We start from the raw sequence: 14,773 nt of genomic DNA on the forward strand, positions 1-14,773 counted from the left end.
ATCTGCATGCAAGGGCAATTTCAAAAAAGTATCTAGAACAATTTTGAAGATGTTAAATTATGAATTTTAGATATGTTTTAGATGCATCTGTCCGGTTGCTATAGGATTAAGTAGATAATTATTTCAATACTCCTACATTGTGACATAAATTTTTTTTGTTGCCGCAACACAAATCTGAAACTGCTGATGCGTCAAAATCTTAAGTTGACTCCGTAATAACATTTGAAACGTTCTGAAGGTAATTAAATTATGAATTTTGAATTCGTTATATAATTTTGAGTCTAGTTTAGGAAAAAGTCAAGCGGCTTATGATTTCACCACTCCTACTTCAAGATATGAAAGTTTTAGTAAAGACGTACAGATCAGAAATTTTCAGTATGATAAAATTTAAAGTTAACTTCAAAAATTAGTCTAGAAAGATTTAGAAGGAGTTCGATTCTGAATTTTAGATATGTTATAAATTAAGAAGTTTAGTTTTGAAAAAGTTAAGTCACTCATGATTCTAATATTTGTATATTTTAATATGAATTTTCTATGTGTAACATGATGGTTTGAAAAAAAAGGATAGCGAAAATTAAAAGACAAAAATAAAAGAAAGAAAAATTACTCGTTGCCATTGCTAATCGAGTGCGGAGCTCCTGTCGATGTTTTCGTAAATAAGTACTACAAAAAATATTTGATGAGCGTATACTAATAGACAACGTCAGGGCAGTTTATCCCTAATCCTTGACAACTTTGAAAAATGATACGTGAGAATTATAGTTAAAAAAGGTATAGAGTTTAATGTGGGGCGGTGGAGTTGCGAGATTCCATTGCAATTCCATATTGGAATTGTCCTTAAAGGCAACAACTTTCAGTGAAGTTTATGAGAAAATTGGGACTCTCGTGTAGGTGCAAGTGAATTAAAAATAATATAAATTTCATAAACAAGGTAGTTAGTTAATAAATAATAATCATTCAAGTACGTGACTTGCATGGTTGATTTCCATGATCCAACTCTGAAAAAAAAAAAGATATAATAGCAAGTAAAAATTGAGAGCAAATAAAAGAAAGTGGGCTTTGACATTAAATGCTTAAAAGAAAGGGTAAATAACATAAATTTCACTAGTTTACTCCTTAATTATCCTCTCTTCTAATTTTCTTGTTTAATTTTTTTCTCTCTCAAATTTTAATTATTCTTATACATAACTGGACACTGATATACGTTACTACTTATGTATTTGAACTAATTGATTTAACTATAATAAAGAAATTAAAGCATCTACCTTAAATACATAGCATAATTAACTCTATATTTATGAAATTGGGATTAATGGATCTCTTAAATTCAGTAACAACTTTTTAATTTTAAAATTTTGAAACATCAAATCAAGTTTCATGATCAGATTTAAAGATTGAGGAATCTCGAGTTGATTTTGGCAATTGCATTCGAATTGCATCCCATGTAATAATACACATTAATCAATATTAGTTTAATATATAACTAAAATTGAACAAAATTTTCAATACTGATAATACAGATGAGCAATGGCTAACATTCTTTCATATAAATAAGTGTACTATGTATATAGGTTGAAATAGCACAGGTCAACAACTCTAACAAAATCCTATACATAACTATGCTATGTATATGTTATGCCAATACAAATGCGCAATTGCTTATGTATACATAATTCAACAATTTGTATGACATACATATACATAACTTTGTTATGTATATGATTTTTAAATAAAACAGTCCAATATTGTGTAGGTCAAACATATACGTAGCATAATTATGTATATAGTGTGACATAAAAACTCTTAACAATATCAAATTCTATACATATACATACTTGTGCTATGTATCAGATTATAAACAACATAATGTCTTCAATATTTAATTCTTGGCTATTAGATTATAAGCCTTCACTGTTTTGGTCACTCATATCATAACATAGTTATGTATATTGTATGACGTAAAAACTCTCAACAACAAGTACATGAATATCGTAGCATGAATATTGTTGAAGTCTGATCCTTGAAGCTGAAAGCATAAATATCGTAGCAATCAAACAACTTTACATATAGGGTGGTCTGATTTGAATAGTCAATAATCAATTTATCACAGCCAAAGGAAGCGACAGGATTCAAAAAAAAGTAGATTGAGATAGTGAAACTCATCCTTTAGAAAGATGACTCATATTCAGCATCTCAAGGTGTGGTCTTCTGCTAAGGGGCATATCACTATGAAGAAGGGAGGGGAGGTTGAGGTGGCGGTTAAGAGATGGAAGGGATTGAAGGGGGCTTCGGGCGTGGTTCACCGGCAGAGTTTGATGGAAGTATGTTTAGTTATGATAGATGCGGCTAGTAAAGGGAGTTGTGGTCCTGGAGGTTCATCGACAAAGGTCCGCTGGTAAAAGAAAGTGTTTGTTGATGTTGAGGAATTTGAGAAGAACACGTTTGTAAATTCAAAATTTGAAATTAGCTTGATTAAGGTTCCTTGATTTTAGGAACTCTATGAGGAGATTAAATATATATATATAGATTTTTGTAATTACTTTTGATAGTTGAGATTTTATGTAATAACAGATAACTTAAGTTGTAGATTTAAGTATTTTTTCCTAAAAGAAATTCAATCCCATAGTTTTACAATTTTATCATCATAAATGAAAAAAAAATCCCACAAATATGAGGGAATATTTTATTAAAATCAAATATGTTTTCATTTGGTATGTTGTATTGACTCATGATAATTTTTGTAAGCAAACAAATTAAAATATCTAGCTTTTACTTCAAAACTATCTTCAAAAGATTAAATATCTCGACAAGTCTTGAAGTAAGGACATTTGTGATTACATAAATATCAATTATATTAATCCAAATAAATATTACAGATTAGTATAATTTAATTAATTATATAAATTCAAATAAATATGAATTTAATTAAACCTCAATTTTTATTCGGCTAGTCCATTAATTCAGGCTACAAATGATGAACTCATTTTGCTAAATCCAAGATGTGTCATCATAGTCTAGAGACCCAGTTTGACACCATGTAACGAATGACATGGCATGCCAAGTCAAGTAAGGGCCAATAGGATCATGCCACATTTCAAAATGATGCAACATGCTTAACCAAATTCACAGCCAATAAAAATGTGTCATGTATACAAATGACATTTTCCATCCAATTAAATATCGTCGTGACACTTAAATCTGATTGGTCAAAAGAAGTTTATCTTTACCATGACTCTTTCCTTCCTAATTATAAATAAGAGTCTTATAATTCAGAAAAAAGGACCAACAATTCTAATAAGAAGCAAGAGGGGGCTCGTGGATCAAATGCCGCAAATTTCTCTACAAATTCAAGCATTCAAGATCTAATTCATCAAAATTCAAGATCAAGACCACAAGATTCAAGAACAATCTCAAAAACCCTTGAATACAAGTACAAGTCAAGATCAAATCCATCAAGTTCAGCAGCATTCACGATCAAGTTCGAAGCCCTTGAATTTCTATTTGAAAAACCGAACTAGAGAATTCATAGAGATTGTAACACTCACATATTGAAATCAACAAAATGATAGTTGCAATATTTTTCTTATTCCGATTATTATTTTTTCGATTCGAACTTTATTGTCTATAAGGGAGCAATTAATAAAAGGAAAAAGAATATTGTCTAGCCTATTTTAAAATAAATAGCCCAAATTTTACCTAATGAACAAAAAATAATCTGTCGGCTATTTTATTTTCGAATTTAGCACCACCCAAAGCCCATAAACTAAGTCGGCTATTTTTACTTTTTTCATTGTGAAGATTTGAATACCGATGAATCGAAAAAGGTTTCAGAGAAATGAAGGTGTGTATATGATGAGTATAAAAATTATATATTTGTTGTATCGAATATGTATATGTATAAAATATATTAGGATGTGTATAGAAACTGTATAAATATTATATTAAACATGTATCTAAATAATTATTGCAACTAAATGTTGTATAGAAGTGTAGAAACTGTATAATTATTGTATACAATATATATTTGAATAGTTATTTCAGCTAAAGATTGTATAGAATGGGTATAGAAACATGTATGTATCTAAATAATTATTGCAGCTAAAGGTTGTATAAAATGTGTGTAGGAATTATATTATTGTTGTATAAAGTATATTTTTTGTACATGATATGTATAAAAATTGTATCATTACTGTATAGATTATGTATATATATAAGATGTGTACAAAAATTATATCATTAATGTATAAAATATGTACAAGTCTCATTATTGTATAAAACGTTTTATTTTTACATAAAAAAATAAAAGTTCACTATATTTGTATTTCACTGACAAAAAAAATAAAATAGTAATTACAATTATAAAAATTTGAATTCAATTGTTAAAAAAAACTACGAGATTTTACGCAATTTTTTTTTTTTTAGAATTAAAAGAATATAAGACAATTATTTAATTTTATTTAAATAATAACATGAGCCTCGCTCTTTAATTTTTGTTTTAATGAACTACAACCGCCAAAAGATTTAAAAAGGTTAAAAAAGAAGAGGCTCAACTGACAATCCAACGAATTGTAATGTCTAGAAAATAAAATTTGAATTTCATAATCATTTTTGTGGATTTTGTTTGCATGAAAAATGCTATTTGTGTCATTTTCCCTTGATAAAAATTGGTGACCTTCCAAGCCTGAATTGTCTTCTAAAATATCGATATCATATGAAAAAAATGGCATCGTTAATCCACTAAAGCATATAATTAGCAAACATTAGCCATATTTAAAAAGTTGGCATCAAATAATTTATCGGTCAAAAAAATTGGCATTACATAACCCATAACAATTGTTCCTTGATAATAGTAAAAAATATTTTATTTTTCTTAAAAATAGTAAAAAAAAATATATAGTACTCTTTAATTAGAAATACTTTCTCTTTCTCTCTCTTCTAACTTCCAATCAAAACTTTTCCTTAAAATAGCAAGAAATTCAAATATTAGATGAAAAACTCACGGAGAAGTTATTGCTGCCGCTGCTGGTTCTTCTTCTTCTTCTCCTTTACCTGTTTTTTCTTATGTCTTCCATTAAAATACATTTGATGTAAAACGATTCCGAAAGTGAGCAGGTGAAAAATAAATAGGAAAATTGTGAAAAAAGTGAAGAAAATTTACTACTTTTTGAATATTTTTCTACTTTTTTTTACTACTCGTTCATATCTTTTTTATTTTTCGTGAAAATTGCCGGAATGCATTATAGAGTTGCAACTATAATTGTTGTTAAAATTATTATGTAAACAAACAAAGTATAATTTATTAATATACATACTGCAGTTATCATATACACCAACTGAATTTATATGAAAATTTTATTAATAATTTTTCATGTATACACATAACTGTTAGGATTTTTGTCTTGATTTTCTTGCTGTATTTACGTTTTATTTTTTCTTAGAAGGAAAATAAAAATTACCTTGATTACTTTTGATTATTTTTACTTTTCCTGAAAGAAAAAATATAATTCTTTTTCATATTTGGCTAACCTCTTTTTTGGAGGAAATGTTTTGAATATCTATAAATAGAAGACCCCTTCTCATATCATAACACAATAGCATGCACAATCTAGTCTTTAAAGAGTGTTTGTTTAGGGGAGATTTCTCCCAATAAGTTTTAAAATTTTCAATTTTATTTTTAATATGTAGGCCGTTTGGCCAAACCATATCCAATAATATATTTTTAGTTTAATTTTTCATGTGTTGTCTGATTTATCGTCTTATGATTTGCAAACTAAAAACTTCCGCATGACGCCCTCTCGATTTCAAACTCAACAAGTGGTATCACAGTCTATGGTTCAATGATCCAATGGTTCAGATTGAGGACATGTTGATAACAAAGTTGCAACAAATTTGATGATAATGAAGACATATGCCCAAAAACTATATGTGAAGACGATTGTCAATTATATTTTTAATAATTCTGTTATTACATATTTGAAAAGAAAACTTACTTTTAACCCTATAAAGGGCTCCAATGTTTTTAACCGGAAAAGACTTATATATTTTTAATCCAAAAAACTTTAATTTTTAAAGCATGTCAAACAACAGTGATATATGAAGAGCGAAGATCATGCATAAGAAGAAGGTGGATCAAGTGAAGAAAATCAAGCCAAAAAGTGGAGATTTGTTAGGATTTTTGTCTTGATTTTCTTACTATATTTAGGTTTTATTTTTTAGAAGGAAAATAAACTTACCATAATTACTTTTACTTTTCCTGAAAGAAAAAATACAATTCTTTTCCATATTTGGCTAACCTCTTTCTTGAACGAAATGTTTTGAATATCTATAAATAGAAGACCCCTTCTCATACCATAACACAATAGCATCCACAATGTAGTTTTTAAGTCTTTGTTTAGGGGGATTTCTCCCAATAAGTTTTAGAATTTTCAATTTTATTTTTAATATGTAGGCTGTTTGGACAAACCATATCCAATAATATATTTTTAGTTTAATTTTTCATGTGTCGTCTGATTTATCGTCTTATGGTTTGCAAACTAAAAGTTTCCGCATGACGCCCTCTCGATTTCGAACCCAATAATAGCATATTAAATTTTTTATATTTATGAATCATGTAGTTGCAACTATAATCGTCGTTAATATTCTTATGCTTACAAACAAAATATTATTTATGTATATATTTATCGTGTATATCAACTAAATTTAGACATGAATATAATTTTAGGTATACATTTGTATGCATAAGAATAAAAACGAAAAGGGAGAGTTAAAGAAAAGAGTAGGGGTGTGCATCAGTCGGTTCAGTTCGATTTTATGTGTTATTGGTTCGGTTTATCGGTTTTCGATTTTTAAATATTTAAAATCAATAACCAACCAATAAAGATATTTTCTTATTGGTTTCGGTATCGATTTTTGGTCCTTAACGGTTCGATTTAATTAATAAAAAAATACTTATAGAATAGAAATAGTAACAACTAACATAAAAAAAATGAAATCTTAATTACCGTCAAAATCCTACGCTATGCATTTTAGTTTACAAGAATCTTCAAACTTGAACTAAATGTTAGTTCGAAAAAAATTGAATCCTACTTGTTGGAAGCTATAAATGCTTCAAGCTTTTCAATACGATAGTAGCCAAATTTTATATTGTGCCTTTGTTGCCTAGGTTAATATTTTGTGAATCACTGAATTGTGAATAAGTAGTGCATATATATAGAGCGAGAGAGAAAGATTTATATATATAACATAAATAAGGATAAAATAATAATTTAGTGTATCCTTATTGGGTTATCGGTTAAAATTGATAACCCAGTAAGCTAAAACCGAAACCGAACCGTTTATCCAATAAATTTTTTTATAAAATCAATAAGAAATAATTAATCCAATACCAATAACTCAATAACATTTTTATCGGTTCAGTTTATCGGTCGATTCGATTTTTGCACTTCCCTAAAAAAGAGAGAGAAAAATAGGGATAAAAATAGTTATCTTTAAAATGGGAGAGAGTGAGAGGGGGGAGAAATTAGTGAGAGAGAAAGAAAAAAAAATTAAGAATACCGATACGGTATTCCTTAAAAGAGGTAGTTTTTTTTTTTTAAGTCGGTTATTTAATGTCAAGCAATTAAGACTTCGTTTTGCTAATCTCTTTTTGGCTATTAAACTGCCAATACTTTGAAAAGATTGTACATTTATGTCAATTCCTCATTTATATGTTCCCAAATCTTTCCCTTTTTTAAATTGAAATGAGGCCCACGACCCTCTTTGTATAAATGAAAAACCAAATTGTTGAAACATTAAGTTTTATATTTGAGTAAATATATAATTATTCCCTGATCTTGTTCGAAATTTGTAAAAAAATACTTAAACTTTTACTTCAACCTATTACCCCATGATTCTTCTTTATTTCGTTGCAAACACACCATTTTGACCCTCTACGTGTATGCACGTGCCACAGGCACGTGAAAGGGCTCGAATTTGACTTTTTTGACCAATTAAAAGCTGTCACGTGTAAAATAATTGATATATAATTTATATTCTTTTTTTAAAAAAATAATATTTATTTATTTTTTAAAATTATTCCTACCCCCCCTCCCTCCCCCCCCCCCCCCAATCCACCCTCCCTTTCTTCTTCAACTCAATTCACCATTAAAGCTCCTCCATTGAAGCTTTTTTTTAAAAAAAAAAATCATTTATTAAAGCTCCATTTTACAATTAAATCAAATCATTTAACTACCCACCATTTCTTCTTCAACACAATGTCTTCTTCAACACCATTAAAACTCTTCAACACAATGTCACCATTAAAGCTCCTCCATTGAAGCTTTTTTAAAAGAAAAAAATCATATAATTGAAGCTCTATTTTCAGTTAAATCATATCATTTAACTATCTTTAAAACTCAATTCAATCATAAAACTATTTTTTAAAGTGATTTGAAAAAAAAAAATGGACGGGAATGCTGACGGAGTGGGGGGTTAGGGGGAGATGTTGATTGGGTGAGGTAGAAGGGAGCTGCTGGATGTGGGGAGGAGGGAGGGCAGTTGTTGGATAGGTGTGGGGTGGGGTGGGGTGTTAAATTAAATAAAAAGGAAAATTTTATTAAAAAAATGAAATTAAACGTATTTAACACATGGCAACACTTGATTGGTGTGTGTATTCACTCTATTTGTTGTAACTGAGATTTAGTGAAAAATGGTGTGTTTGCAACGAAATAAAAAAGAATCGTGGGGTAATAGGTCGAATTCAAAGTTTAGTTATCTTTTTGAAAATCTTGGTCAACATCAGAGGGTAATTATGTATTTACTCTTTATATTTTGATGTGGAGAAAGATGATACAACCATGGATGATGGCTATCCTAGAGGACAACGAGGGATGGGTGGGAAAGGGGAGGTAAAACAACAACAAAAACATACCCAGTGTATTCCCACATAGTGGGGTTTGGGGACGGTAGAGTATACGCAAACCATACCACTACCTCAGGTGAAGTAGAGAGGTTGTTTCCAATAGACCCGGCTTAGAACCGATAACAGTATAACAAACACAAAAGATAAGTGCGAAATAAACTAACACCGCTAGCAACAAGATAATACAACAATCACAAGATAAAAATAAGAACTATCTAACCGAAATCATAGACATCACACAGCACCACGAATAAAAACCACAGACACAAAAGAACACTCCCTTATTATTACCGACGCACTCCCACCCTCTAACCCTCTACCCTTATGTCCTTCACACCTTCCTATCAAGGGTCATGTCCTCTGTAAGTTGCAACTGCTTCATATCATGCCTAATCAACTCCTTCCAACATTTCTTCGGTCTACCTCTACCCTGCCTAAAACCATTCATAGCTAGTGTCTCAAACCTCCGCACTGGAGCATCCGAGCCCCTCCTCATCACCTGCCCGAACCAAAAAGGAGGTAAAACAAGTATTCTTTTTTTTTTTTTTTGCTTTTTTTTTCCGTACTGTAGTATCATTTTTCTAGTCCTCTCATTATTGTATCAGAGATATTTGAACCTCACGTATCAAGCATGGTTGGCTTGGCGTTATGAATATGTTTAATAGGTACAATTTAATTTAAGTGTTTAATAGGAACAACACTTTGTTAAGATGCTAATACGAAAAAAAGACTAACAAGTTCAAGGCCGGTTACGTATTCCACTTAAATAATCAATGGTATTCCTATTTAAGTGATGGGCACAACGTATAAATTTTTATGAATTTTAGCATTTTTACTTCACTCTCGACGTATGTAGCCTAAATAATAGGAATCGCAACCGGAAGTTATAAATTCTCTGAAATTTGACATATTATTTGTGTAAGCAAATGTGAGATATAACTACTTCAAACCTTTTCCTTTGAACTTAGACAATATGCCTAAACTTCAGTTTTTTTCCCCCCACTTTTTATTGTTGAATCTGCATATATACATGATCCACATAAGTTTTTCCTTGAAGTCTTTTGTAGGATTCTACTTAAGACGAACGAACTGAAGGTCTTGCTTGCCTTTGGTTCGTATATTCATGCCCCTATATATAGTGCTCTTGTCTGAAGTTTGTCAACACTGGCCACCAGTTAAGTAATTTTGGAAAACTTAATATCGCTTGAATTGTAAGCTAAATTTTGGTTTTGACTGAATTAACACCCTTCACTATAAGTTTCTCCATTAATTAATGAGTGGTTTTTTTCTTCTTTTTTTTTAACTTCTGTGTTCGGTATTCACATTAGAGTCCCGCTAATTTGAATGTTCACCGTGTATACTTCCATTAGGGGAAGTACTCCCTACCACAATTTTTTTCATATTTAAGGATCAGAACCAAAAATTTCGAATTATAAAGTCGGAGCAATCTCATCCGATTTATTACATCCTTTGGTGGGTACTCCATGAGGTTGTTGCTTAAGCAAGAGGTTGGGGGTTCGATCCCCAGCTCTGGTAAATGGAGAGAACTCTGTCGCCAGTTTTCTACCGCTTAGTGCGCTGACCGAGGAACGGAGGATTAGTCTCATGGTTGTCGGCTGTGGGGATGCCTTGGGAAACCAAAAAAAAAAATTCATGACATTTAATCATCAGAAAGGGGCCTAAAATGCCATTCAATTATGTAAAATGGTGCAAAAATCCTCTCCATCTATCTATTGTACCTGAAATGCTCTTTTGGTCTACCTATTGGGTCTAAAATGCATTTCTCACCTATCTATTGAGCCTAAAATGTTCTCCACGTCTATCTATTGGGCTTATTTTGCCCTTTTATTTAGGCAAATTACATGGAAAGGTCATCCTTAAAACTTAATTACATAAATAATAGCACTTTTTCAAGATTACAAAAATAAAAGTTTTTTTTCTATATATATAGTCATTTAAAAAAAATCAGAAAAGATAATTATAATTTCTAATCTAATGATATAACTAACTATCAATCCACCTTAATTTAAGAAATATATTTTCAATCTTCAGATTAAAAGTAGAAAAGATAATCACTGCTTTGAAATCTCTCTCTCTTATATTCAAAATTCAAATATTTTTTAATAAACTAAGTATTTCATTATTTGCTTGTGTATGTTTCGTTTTGTTTTCATTTATATTAATCATCTAGAATTAATTTATTATCGTGTATGGAATAAAAATCATTATGTTGGAAGTACAGATATATCATGTATTTTTATTTTAATAGATATAATTTAAGTCAAAATTAGATTATTATTATATTTTTGATATAATTTATGAGATAAATATTCACGGTATATCTCATTATGTCGGAAATACTTTTCTTGTTAGAAAATTATTTATTAAATATAAATATGTATTTTTGGTATTACATGGTATAAAATTTTTATATCCAAAATATATCATGTATGTTTATGGTATAAATATAATTTGTATGATATAAATATAATTTATATAATATAAAGATATATCATGAGTTTTTATGGTATAAATATACCATATATTTTTTTGAAGACATCGTGAAAGCAGACAATAAAAATGAAAAACATAAAATTTTGATATAATATATAAAAAATGATTGAACAAAGACTTACATAAAAATAGTCAATAAATAAAAAATATGAAAATTTAATATATAATTATTTTTCTATATATTAGAATCTGTTATAAAAAGTAAATATTTTATATGTTATATCTGACAACTAACTAATACGATTATATATATGTAATAATTTTTTAAAACTGACTATTTATGTTGTTTTTCTTTTTGTTTATCAGATCAATTTAGGATGACGAAAAATTGATATTGTGCATTATTTATTTGGTTAATATTAAGAAAAACGATAGGAATTTTATGGAGTTTAATAAAGATAAGTTGTGGTATTAAATAAATTTTTCCTTAAATAAAAAGGCAAAATAGCCCCAATAGATAGACGGATGACATTTTTGAACCATTTCACATAGTTGAAGGGCATTTCAGGCCCTTTTCCGTTTAATCATTGTACTCATTTTTTAAAGCTTTTGCAAATATAGGCACAACGGAGATATTTTCCTTCTTTTCTTTTGGATGTGGGGGCAGAGCTACATGCAGGATAGAGGGTTCATCCGAACTTCCATTGACGAAAAATTATACTATATATATATATATATATATATATATATGGTTAAAATTATTTTTTATGTATATATAATAGATGTCGAACCCCCTTCGGTTAGTTCGTATGTTCACTTGTAAACCCTTGGTGGAAATCCTGACTCCGCCACTGAATGTATCTCCAGTTGTTGCTGCGTATTTGTCCTTCCAACTTGTTTTCCTGATGTCGAAGTGCTTTAGATTTTGATTTTTTTCCTCCAAGTCCAATATTGTTGATTTCTGATTCTTCTTGTTTGATCCAGAAAAAACTAGTCTTGGTGTAAATGATGAAATGGATGTTGTTTGATTAATAGTAGGTGTTAAATATATAAGTATTTAATTTAGTTATACGGATATTGAAGAACACATGCATATATTGTCAATTCAGAAAATTTATGTGACCAATTTAGCAAGATAGCTAAACTGAAGATAATACCAAGTCATGTTCATTAATCCAATAAAACTTGTGAACAATTGAACAACACGTGCAAATTTTGTCAATCTGATCAAACTTGTGAATAGTTTAAATAATATACAGATAAATTTTATTCATTTCACAGACTTGTGAACAATTTATATAAAGTTATGCCCGTCTGTCAAAACATATCAATAAGACAAGTTTTATCCATCAATAAAATTGTGAACAATATTTTTCAAAGTTACGATATGATTGACATAACTTGTAAAAGTACAATTTTTAGTTCTTCCACTCAGCATTGCTTGTGAGAAGTTAACCTATACTTTTTTCATTCTTCCACTCAGCATAACTTGTGAGAAGTTATAACCTACTTGTGAAAGTTATATTGACCATGACAATATTTTTGCACAAGTCATAAAAATTGTGATTTGATTGATTGATTAACTTTTTTTTTTTTTTTTGTCAAAAAGGGAGATGCGCGAATAACCACATTTAAGATGCTATTAAATAATAGTTTGAGTTCAAAATTTTTTATGATTTAGCTGATTCAACAATAAACTTCAAATCTGCGACATTGAAAATTCAAACTTATAGACCGTCGCACTACTTCAAACCTCAGGTTTAATATAAAAATTTTCAAATTGGCTAAACTTTAATTTTATTTTTTTTTGAAACGTAACATGTTTAGATGTGGATGGGAATAAAACAACTTTTACAATATATGACTTTGAAGATGAATGATTTTGAACTCGACCTTGCTTGTTACATGAGCAAAACTTCAAGTTCAACAAGTAGTGCGTTGACTTTGAAAGTTTAAAAGCAATTGTTCAAGATCACGCCCATTTCAGGTCATTGGGTGCAATTTCTTGGCATATGAAGGAATATGTGTACCAGGAAAAATTTATCATGACATTGTTCACAAGCTTGCAAATTTTGCCAGTCCTCTCTGAAAAACGGGTTACACACCTGTAGGGTAACTTCGATTTTCAGTATCTAAAAGAACGATATCATTATCATACCAAATTAGTTCGGTATGATTTGATATTTTTAAATTTGATTTCGGTATTTTACGGTGTGATAATTCGGTAACCATACTTTATTTGATTTCTAATTACATATATTCATATTAAAAAAACTATAACTTTAAATTTTAAAAACGTCTCAATCATGTTAGGCTAACAACTATCTTTGTTAATCAATTACACAAAAATAACATTTTAATCACAATTGAATAGTCCGAGATGCAAAAACTCTGAACAACAGTACCTAAGCATAGTACTCCTAAATAATAAGCTTCCCAAAAAATTTATTTCTGAATAAAAGCTACTTTTATGTTCAATTGGCTAATGGATGATATATAAATATATTTAATAATCTTAAATATTATATATATATATATATATATATATATATATATATAGGATTTATATGTTATTAAAAAATTTCGGTGCAGTATACGATATTTCAATATTTATTGCATAAAATACCAAATACCAAAATAATTTAAAATTCCTACTAAATACCATACCAAATACCATAATATTCATACCGCGGTATAAAAAATTTCGATTTCTGGTATTCAGTATGTACCATACCATGCCCACCCCTAGTCACTTGCATATTAAACAAGATCTTCTCTAAACCCATATCTTTTAATCCTTGCAGCTGTGATATCCATAACGAAATGTAATTTTATAATATATAGTATACGATGCTATACTATATATTTCAGAGCACTCTGATGGGAGCATACTTGTTGCTGAGTTAGAGGATGGAAGGGTAACTAGATAATTCATAGCCATGGGAGTTAAACTTGTACATGATCAAACTGCAGCCACTTGGCAATTTAATTATCTTAAATTGGCAATATTCAACTTCGAAAATCAAGTAAATAAACCAGTATCTTTTGATCTAAAAATATGTCTAAGATTCCTCAAGTCTTCTGCCTTAAAAAAAAAAAAAGCTAATAGAATCAAACAACAAAATGCAAACAACCAAAGAGCTGGGGGAGAGAGGTTAACAAAGGAAAAGCAGCACGCATAAAGGGTGTGTGCTTGGCATGAAGGAAAATGTTATTGTGAAAATGAATTGACAATGAACTAGGAATGGCACTTACGCAACCTGTTTTCCCTTCTTTCATTAAGTCATTTTCCTTATTTGTAAGGAACTTATTTTCCTAGAGAATATTTTGACCAACCAAACATGAAAAGATCGAAAAATATTTTCCTCTATACCAAACACACCGGCAGTGGAGAAAGATATGATCGATGAAGGTCGATAC

The sequence above is a fragment of the Capsicum annuum genome, chromosome 8, assembly GCF_002878395.1.
Source record: "Capsicum annuum cultivar UCD-10X-F1 chromosome 8, UCD10Xv1.1, whole genome shotgun sequence".
Taxonomy (NCBI): Eukaryota; Viridiplantae; Streptophyta; class Magnoliopsida; order Solanales; family Solanaceae; genus Capsicum; species Capsicum annuum.